This window comes from Apteryx rowi, unplaced genomic scaffold (genome assembly GCF_003343035.1).
Source record: "Apteryx rowi isolate R43461 unplaced genomic scaffold, aptRow1 scaffold_62, whole genome shotgun sequence".
In the NCBI taxonomy this organism is placed as follows: domain Eukaryota; kingdom Metazoa; phylum Chordata; class Aves; order Apterygiformes; family Apterygidae; genus Apteryx; species Apteryx rowi.
The window spans coordinates 670706-680199 of NW_020450894.1; the positions used below are offsets into that span (position 1 = coordinate 670706).

At 39.8% G+C, this 9494-nt stretch overlaps 1 long non-coding RNA gene across 1 annotated transcript; it reads right to left on the reverse strand.

The window, feature by feature from the left end:
- Nucleotides 1-6065: 6065 nt before the first annotated feature.
- LOC112974676 lies at nucleotides 6066-9468 on the reverse strand. The gene is made up of 3 exons (XR_003256361.1): nucleotides 8940-9468; nucleotides 6944-7008; nucleotides 6066-6831 (listed from the first exon to the last, which is right to left on the reverse strand). It is a non-coding gene; the product is annotated as an uncharacterized LOC112974676 (long non-coding RNA).
- Between the last annotated feature and the right edge of the window lie 26 nt (nucleotides 9469-9494).

The following is a 9494-nucleotide window of genomic DNA, read 5'->3' on the forward strand; positions in this document are numbered from 1 at the left end:
TGAAAGCAATATCTGACAGTGTGCAGTAAATAACATGTGGGGATGCAGTGAATAATGAAATCCCACTGGATAGCTAGTCAGTAAAGGAGCATTATCTCATAAGTGCACTGAATGAGGCAAAGATCTTGTAGCAGAAATGGCTGTTGATCATGTCAAAATACTGTCCTAATACCTGTATACAGTGAGGGCCAATTAAAGTTGTACCAGTCACCTTAATTTTGTCATGTTGTAACTAACTTTTGAGTGCTTGATTGGAATTGTAATGTCCTTCTGTAGTAGTTAGAGAGGAGGGTTGTGCTTTTACTAGTTTCTTACTTTAGAATATGGTCTGATCTTCTTTTTTTTTAACTGATGGACTCCTAAAGGGACTTCTTGATCCTTACCAGAAGGTGCAAGCATGTAAATCTTTAACAACAATAACAAAATTTACTCAAATATTTTTCAAGAGTTTTGACTCAGACAGATGTATTCATATAAAATAACATTAACAAAAGTGTAAGTAATTAAAAATTCCTTTCCCTCAATTCTCAGACTCTCAAAATAACAATGTCTCAGCTGGATTACAGGCACAAAGCCATGCAACATACTTCAGAAAGTTGTGGGAAGGGGAATCTCTTGGAGTTTTTATAGGTCAGAGATGATAAAAATATGTTCCCAGTGCTCCATTGCACTGTGCTCCAGTCACTGGGCTGAGCATGCAAATAAATTTCCAAGCAATGTCAGCTTCAATAGCACCAAGTGAGGAATTAGGATTACTAAACAGCCTCTGCTTTTTTACAGAGGCCAGCTAGTCATATGAGCTGCAGTTAGAACTTGAGAATTGTCTGTATCTAAGAAGCTACAGCTTTAGCACATCTGCGCTCCTTATTTTATAGTTTCATTCATTTTCTAGCTGTCCATCGTCTTTTAAACATGACGTGAACATCTCGATAGCTGTAGTGCAAAAGTAATCCAATTATATGTTGATAAGGAAAGAGAGACGTCAGGTCTTTTTCATAAGTAATTAAAAGAAGAAAAAGAACACAGCTATATTTTTCTCTTCAAGTATCATTTCAAAATAACCCAATTGTCTCTTATTCAATACTATTTGCCTATAGTTAAATATTAAGCATTTGTGATAATAAATCCCATGAGCGGCCCTTTGAAGAAGTCTCTTCTTTGCTATTTCAGAGTGCAAAAACTGATGAAAAATCATTTGCTTGTGAAAAATGCCATTGAGCAGGAAGAACTTTGGAACTGACGAGGTTCCCTACGAAAGGAAAATAAGCTAAAACAAATGTCATCAACCTTGATTAAAATCATCTCTGCATTCCTATGAGAATGCGAGGAAACAACTGTAAATATCCTTTTAGAAGACTTATATGACTCGGCATGATGTTTATTAATAAACAGGTTCCTCCTTTTTTAATAGAACTTGAAGCTTACTAGTAGCACCATTTTCACAGGACAAAAGCAGTTATTTCCACATCCTGCATTTCAGCAGGCATACTAGCTTAATTTTAAGACTGTTTTGAAGCAGAAGTAAATATAACCATTGCACAAAAAACTACACAGGATCCTGAACTAAGGAACATTTTTTTATAAGCTAGATAGCCCAATGAATATTTCCACATAACTAGAGGTTATTTTGTGTGGCAAGAGAGAGTGCAAAGCTAACAGCAGTTCAGCTGATAAACATGTTTTGTTTTATGTCAAGGTACAGAAATTTGCCTTGCACAGATCAACAGGAGGAACTCTGGATTAGCTGGCCTATCTTGCCAGCTGGCATGGGTACCTGGCCAAAGCAACTCTCTCCCCGAGTATCTCTCCAGGACAACTCTCCAAGAGGTACTCTCCAAGAACAGAAAATGCAACAGACTTCTCTGAAATGATACTTTTTTTCTGCACCAGCAATAAGACTGTATTATAAAGCATATTGCCTTTGGTCCTACAGGAAGCATTCTTCTGCAGTATGCCCTGTACCTGAAGAATATCTCTGAACACATTCCCATTTAGCTCCTTCAGTTCCAGTTAAACTATACAAGCTTAAACATTATGTGTAATTTAGGACTCCCTTTACCAAGCATCTACGGATATTCCAGATAGCTGTTTAAGATAGGATGAACATGTTAGTTATATACCTTCTATTGCAAGAAGCATTTGAAAGCACAGAATGCTGCTTGCTTTGGGCAAGGTCATCTGTTCCTGCTGTTTATTCCTCTCACCTTAAGCTGCTGCTACTGATCTCTGAATCATTTCCTGTGACATTGCAAGTGCTGTGTGACACACCAAATGAACTTTTGTGAATTTAGCTAAGAAACACAAGAGCAGTGAAGGAACTTATAAAAGAAAAAGGCAGAAGAAAACTTCATTTTCTTCCCCCCCCAAAAGGACCACTCATGAGACTGCCTTGTTAAAATTGCAAAGATTCTAGAAAATCTGATGGCTCTGTGATATTTTCAGGAAGCAGCCTGAAGACTCATTTTCTGCGTAGACTCATCCATCATTCAGAAAGCGATCGCTGTTCTCTTTACTAGCTGTTTGCAGGTTTGGGGGCAGCCAGAAATTCCAGATGCCCCTCGTACCCTTTAACATGCCTGCTCCTCTTCAGTTCTCCTAGGAGAATACACTACGAAGACAGATGTCAATGTTGTTGCTGGCATTTAGATTACTGGCCAGAAGTATAATGAGAACTATCTTTTTTCATGCTGTTCACAGTCTTTTGATTTCACTCTTGGGTAGAAACCATAAGTGAGATAATAAGTACATAAATTTTACAGAGCCTCTGCAAAAAGCTCCACTGGGGTTTGGATTAAAAAAGAAAAAGAAAGAAGCCACAGAAGGGGTGGGACTAGCTTTCTTACTGTATTAAGCTAGCAGCATTAATGTTTCTTAGGTGAATGCGCCCTTCTCACATAGAGAGGGTTAAACTGATTGCCAGATTTAGAGTCTGGAGGGAGCTTTTTCCAGGTTAGACCGGTGAGACAAGTTTGTTTATTTGCTGCCCTGTGTAGTATGGACACGGTCTACTTCCTGGGATCACGGAAAGCTTTACTTAACAAATCCCATACTGTCTCAAGGACCTAGGACATTAGCGATGACTTGCAACTTTCTCCTTTTCATGAGAGCTGTGGCTTTTTTTTCCCTTTAACGACAAGTCTTAAGTAAGGTGCTAAAGGTGGCTCAGGTGATGCCTGTTTCTGTGTCTCAGGGAGCCTGTTGATTCAGCTGTGGACATTTCTGAATTGGATATCTAATAAATGAGTTGCTTGTGATTCTGAGGGACTTGATGATCCAAGTGATTGCTTCTGGCCTACGTTCCAAACCTGTTTGATGAACACATAGTGTGACTATATGCTATAGAGATACCAATAATCTAGACATAAAAGAGCATGGTTTTCTATGACTAGTACGTGTAGACACAGAATTTGTATTCATAAGGATTATGTGTTATCCTAAACATGTCTCTTCACACTGCCAGTGGAGATATTAGCAGTAAGTCCTTATCAATGGAATTTCATATTTTGTCTAACACAGGATGAAACACCATGAGATCAGGCCAATTTCAGCACTGTTGCTGACTGCAGTGCAAAATGAAAAGTGACAGAGAACTCAGTAACTGAGTTCTGGCTCCTGACAAATTGCATTTTTTAATCATAACGAATTCTGAAAAAGTAACAAGAGCTGCTTCAACTGTTCGAATCGCCCATTTAAATTCATGAGCGTAAAGCAAATAACCATGACACTTTGAAAAGTGGCTTGGTGGCAACTCATACATTAACGAAAACAGAATTGCTATTCACTAGCTGTCAAAAGGGAGGCCACTTCCATTGAAAGTGGAAGGCTTAGTGGAGGAATTAAAAAACATATTAAGATTCAGTGTATTAGGACAGTAGACATTATTGCTGGATAATGTGCTGACAAACGAAGGCAAAACTGTTCTGAGCCAGCAAAAGGCTTCTAAACTTTGAGCCTCTATTTGCATCTGTTTCAATAAACTTTTTGTTCTGGTTGGTTCCCATGTTTGTTCCCCCCTCCCCCCCCCACCTTGCACAAATTTCACCTTGAATTTCCATTCTAAATGAAGAGAAACAGAAGCATAAAAACTCATCTGAAATAAATTGGTTTGTTTTTTTTTTCCCATTCTAAACATGACATCTTCTCTGGCCCTAAAAGGAGTGAATTTTTTGGCTCAGGTGTTTTCAGAGGCATAAAAAATGTTGTGGCAATAAACTTGGACAACATCATACCAAAGCTAATTGTTAAGTATGTTCTGTATAGCTGTAGCCAGCATGTATATACTACCATTCATGCAGCCTTTTCACAGGTGAATCAAAATCCAGTTTGAGTCCTTAGAGCTGATTTGAGGATCACTGTAGTATTAAAGAAGGCATTAACACTGTTAGGTCCTGGGAGAGGGATGTGCTTCAGAGACTTAGTTCCAACAAATATACACCAAGTTTTAGGGGCACATCTACATGTGAGCTGACAGGGCTCTGTGTTGCTCTTTCAGCAAGAGATGAGTCTCTTGAATCACTGGATTAGGGCAACAGCCAGCAGGAATGAGAACTGCAGCCAAAGCCCCTCAAAAGGAATGGAAAGATTCCCTCCCACATTAACTCCAATGAGCTTGGGATCAGACCTCGGAGAGGAGTGTATGACACAGTCCTTACAGGAATAAGGTAAGGAAAACAAGATGGATAGCAGTGACCCACAGAGGAAAGAAAAGTCTAGACAGGATGTTCTTAGGAACTGGTGGTTTCTGTAAGATGGAAGAAGCCAGTGTATAAGGCGATGGGTCTGTGTGAAAAAAATACCTTTTTGAGGGTATAAAGCTGAGAAGAGCAAAAGCCTCTGGCTTGCACCAAACATTTACATCTGCACCATGCAACTAAAACTTCATCGGAATAAAACTAGAACTGTGCCAATGACAAGTAACAGTATCATTAACTATGCTGTGAATTTCAAGCCAAAAATATTTTGATTTTCAGGAACGAGGCCACTTGTGAAGTATTTAAGCAACAGTGAAAACTGTAAGCAATAGAAATTCTCCCTTATACCATTAGGCTGACAGTTTGATAAAAAAAAAAAAAAAGGGTGTCCTATGTCACATCCAGTCTTTACTGTTAGCTTCGAAAATGAGCTCAGTGGTGAGGCAATTGTAGAAAAAGGGGATTTATCCTGCTTTCTGGAGAGGCTGAAAGATCTTTGGGACAGCCAACAGCCCCACAGTCTGGTGTTATTCATGTACTGCACCGGAGTTGAGTTTTTCAGTTTCTTGCTTTCAAGTTGTGGGCTTTTATTGGTTGGCTCACTTTTAGTTTAGTGTGTCACTGTGAAAGTCTTTAAAAATTGTAAACTTGCTATCAATTAGAGATGTTGACATATGTCAATTAGTCTACATTTCAGAAATACAGGTAATAAATGAAGAAATTAGTGCAATATACAGAAATACTATATAGTAAACACAAACAAATGTATTTCCTACAAAATGGACCAGCTGCAGACAAAGTTACTTCAGGTTTAGCCAAGTATGCAAAAGTAACCATATTGTCAGACCATCACTGAGGAAACGATTAGCCCTGTTCCTAGAGATTCCTTTTCGGAGACTCATAGATAGTGTGAGGGATACTCTGAATGTATGTTTAAATGTAAGTTGAGAGGCGATCAAAAACATTTGCAAGCAAACATATCACACTAAACTTCTAAACCCCTGACGGCCAACAATAAAGTTATACCAATCGGAAGGTAACGTTTTGCCACAGAACATTCGAGCTCACAACTATGTCTAAGATCTATCTTGTTCTGTCCATTTTCCTTACCTAAGTAAAAATGCCACAGAACCGTAGGGGAGGCTCAGTACGACATCCGTTTCCATTACAAACAGCCCCAAGGCAGGAGCTTCACCATGCTAGCTAGGAAAAGGGCTAAAACAGATAGATGGGGTGGGAAGTGATGGCACTACATTCTAGTATAACAATGGATGTTTTAAAAGATATGTACACAAATCCACTGGAGAATCATTAAGTTACTATATTCTGAAGATCTATACATGCAAGATTACAAAATGATGTTGCAATTCAAATTAACACAATTGATGGATATAATTTTTTACTAAAAAAAAAAAATCTAATGACTGACACCTAAAAATTGTAAGTGTAAAGTTTCCACAGCACAATACATCACATGTTAGCAAAGGCAGCTCACTGAAACTGCTATATCTAAAGCCCCACAACTGTCATAAATCCGTGTGCTCTGAGTCCTGCAGGTGTTCAGAAACCATAGGAACTGCTTAAAGGGAGCTTATTACAGGTCCAACGCACAAAGCAATCATAAATTGTAGGTGGAATAGTTCATATACTATTATGTTACAATGACATTTAACAAAACAGAGTTCTAGCCTTACCTTTAATTAGGGTATTTGGGAGGTGAAGAGGAGTCAGTTGCCTTATGTGCCCTGAGGTTTCATGTAACCCTTTCTTACATTGGAGATATTTGATTTTCTAAATGAAAAGCTACTTTTCCATTAGCAGAAAATTCTTCTAACGAAGGAGAAAATACAATTTTGCTTATATATAATTCATAGGTGGGGAAGTTGTATCAATTCAAAGAGGTACTTTTTTCTTCCTGAGGAACATGCCACCAAACAAACTACAAGAAACTTGTCTGAGAAGGAATAAGCTATGATTTACTTTGGGTACGCATTTGGGGATGGGAAGGTATTTAATGGTCAAAGGCAGCTCTGCAAATCTTGTCACTGCATCAATCATTGTTCTTCTAGTTTAACCTCTGTTCTTGTCAAAAGTGATACAATGATAGCTCTGCTCCAGAGTCTTGAAAAACTCAATGTAGCTGCAAAGCAGGAACAACAATGTGAACTTCCTGGTGAAATTCACACCAATAGATCAGAATAAATTGCAATTAGTATAAGCCCAACTGCAAACAACACCCCCCCACACCTTACCTGCTCTCCTTTGTACTTCTCCCTCTGTCTTTATAATGTTGCCCTCTATATTGGCATAGTCAATCCTACAAATTTTAAGATAAAAAAAAGCCTCATTTCTGCCAAATGGATGTTGTTTTCCAGGTGCAAGAGGGAAAAAGTTATGGGGGGAGGTATAGCTGAAGCAGCAACCTCAACAGCACAGTGATGCTGGGACAAGTGTTTAACATGTAAGAAGATGGGAGCCACTTAAATAGGATGGATTTAGGGCACAGGGCAGAAAAAGTAAATGGAGGCCTAGTGGAGCAAGAGGAAGTTGTTTAGCACCATGCTGGTTTCTGTGTCTTTTATGAATGTGAAGATCTGAGTGTTTAGTCAAGGCATCTCCTACTGAAGCGCCAGTATACATAGTTATCCAACAGTTTGACATTTGACAACTCGCCGATATCAGGAGACTTTCACCTGTGTTTTGAACAACTCAGGGAGGAAACAGCAGAATTACTTATATGTGGTGTGTGACCTCTCACTTAAAATTCCCTTGGTAATAGAGGACTTAAAGGTAGCAAATGTGGCACCTGGATCTTAGGGGAAATCCAGATAACTACAGACCAGAAAGACAAATCAATAAAAACTATACTAAGGAAAGGAAGGTGTCGTAAATGGGAAAAATTAGGGAAAAACCAGCAAGGCCTCTGTAAAGAGAATGTATACCTCAGAAATATATTGAAATTATTTGAGGGTGTCAACAAGTATGTAGACAAAGGAGAGCCAAGTTCGTACTGTTGACTCAAGATTTCCAAAAGTTCTTCACAGTGGAGGGAAGTCCCCCAGTGCAGGCATCTTCAGGCCTGTGCTACTAAATAAATTCATAAATGGTCAGGAAAAGAGGATTTATAACAAAGTGAAAAAGTTTGCTGAGAGCAGTAGGTTATTCAGGAAAATCATGATTAGGGTGAGTGAATCATGACAAACTGCTGAAAGACCCTATGATACACTGGATGATAAAATGACAGCTCAAATTCAGTGAAGATTAACACAAAAAGGCAGAAATTATCTTATCTTCACACAGAGAGTGACAGCTTCTGAACTATTACCAGTCAGGAATGAGATCTAAGGATAATGATGGGATAATTCTATGAAAACACCAGTTCCAGGCTCAGAAGCAACAAATAAAATCAGACAGTAGGTGTTATTAAGAAAGTGGTAGAAAACAAATCAAAAAGCACTGTTGTGCCAGTGTACCTTTGATGCACTCACACCCTGCATACCATCTGCAGGTCAGGCCCTTAATGAAAAGATTATATTAGAAAGTGAAGGAGGACAAGGATGGCCCAAGCTATGGAATAACTTCCATACATATGGCTAAAATAGACCCAAACTCTTCAGACTGTAAAGAGACAATGAAGAGGGGTAAATGGCTATAAAACCATGAAATGAATCCAGAAAGCGAACAGGAAACAATCCTAATAAAATCAGGGCATTTCCTCCGGTTCAGGAAATCAAATTAATGGACGCTGGAAGGGTGGGAAGAAGGAGGGTAACTCTACAGCTTCTCACTCTCTTCTAGGCATCTGTTGATGGCAGGTTACAGACCTACATGGACCTCTAACTGACCTCGTATTGCTGTTCTTGCGCTGAATGTACTTGTCCAGCTTCTCCTTTCGTCACTCCCTTCCCAGTCGAACAGGGGAAGCAGGAAATAGGAAGAGACAAGGGGAAAGGTAGCCAGTCGAGCAAGGGCACACAGAACCCAACTGGTGAAGGAGGAAGTACACACTGGTTCTCATTCAACACCAAACACTGGCAACTTTAACAGCTCCCACGTGTGCTGCTGGCAATCTGACATAAAGAACAGCATTTCTATCATTCTTTTATCATGATGTAAAGCATGTCTCTGAATGAAAGTGATGCAGCACTAGCAGCACCAAAATGACCCTAAGAGAAAGGCACTTAAAAAGCCAAAAAGGTGGTCCCCAGGCTAGAGAGTTTATGAGCTCCCACAGAGTGACCACAGTACCTGGCTGTGCACTGGTGACGTGGCTGCAGTGCAGGAAGTGTTTCCAGTGGATGCATGCCCATGATTGAGTTTTTGAGATATTCCAAGGAAAAGAGTATGGGAACTCATTTCATTCTCCAACACCCCTCCTTATGTGTGATCAGGAAAGCGCACACCTCAGAAACCTTAACGGAGAAGTGGATTTTCTGGTGCCTAACAATGGTTGAATTCACCCTCCAGCTTTCTTCCTGTAATCGGAGGTGAGGAAGGAGACCTGGCTATTGTCTCTCCTTTCCCTTGGGCCGCTCATATTTAGAAAAGATGTGAGAGCTTGCAGCTGCCACCCCTTCTGCCAAATTCGGTTAAAACTGGCCAACGTCCACCTGAAAAAAAAAAAAAGAAAAACAAGAGGAGGGAGGCCTTCTCGCAGCACCGCTGTCTGGGCCTCACTCCCTTCAGAGTCAAGTTAAAACAAAACAAAACAAAACAAAAAACAAACAAAAAACCACTCAACCCCCACGAAAAAGATACCGACACCTCTGGCGCGACCCTGGGGTTTCCAGGAGCATCCCGGCG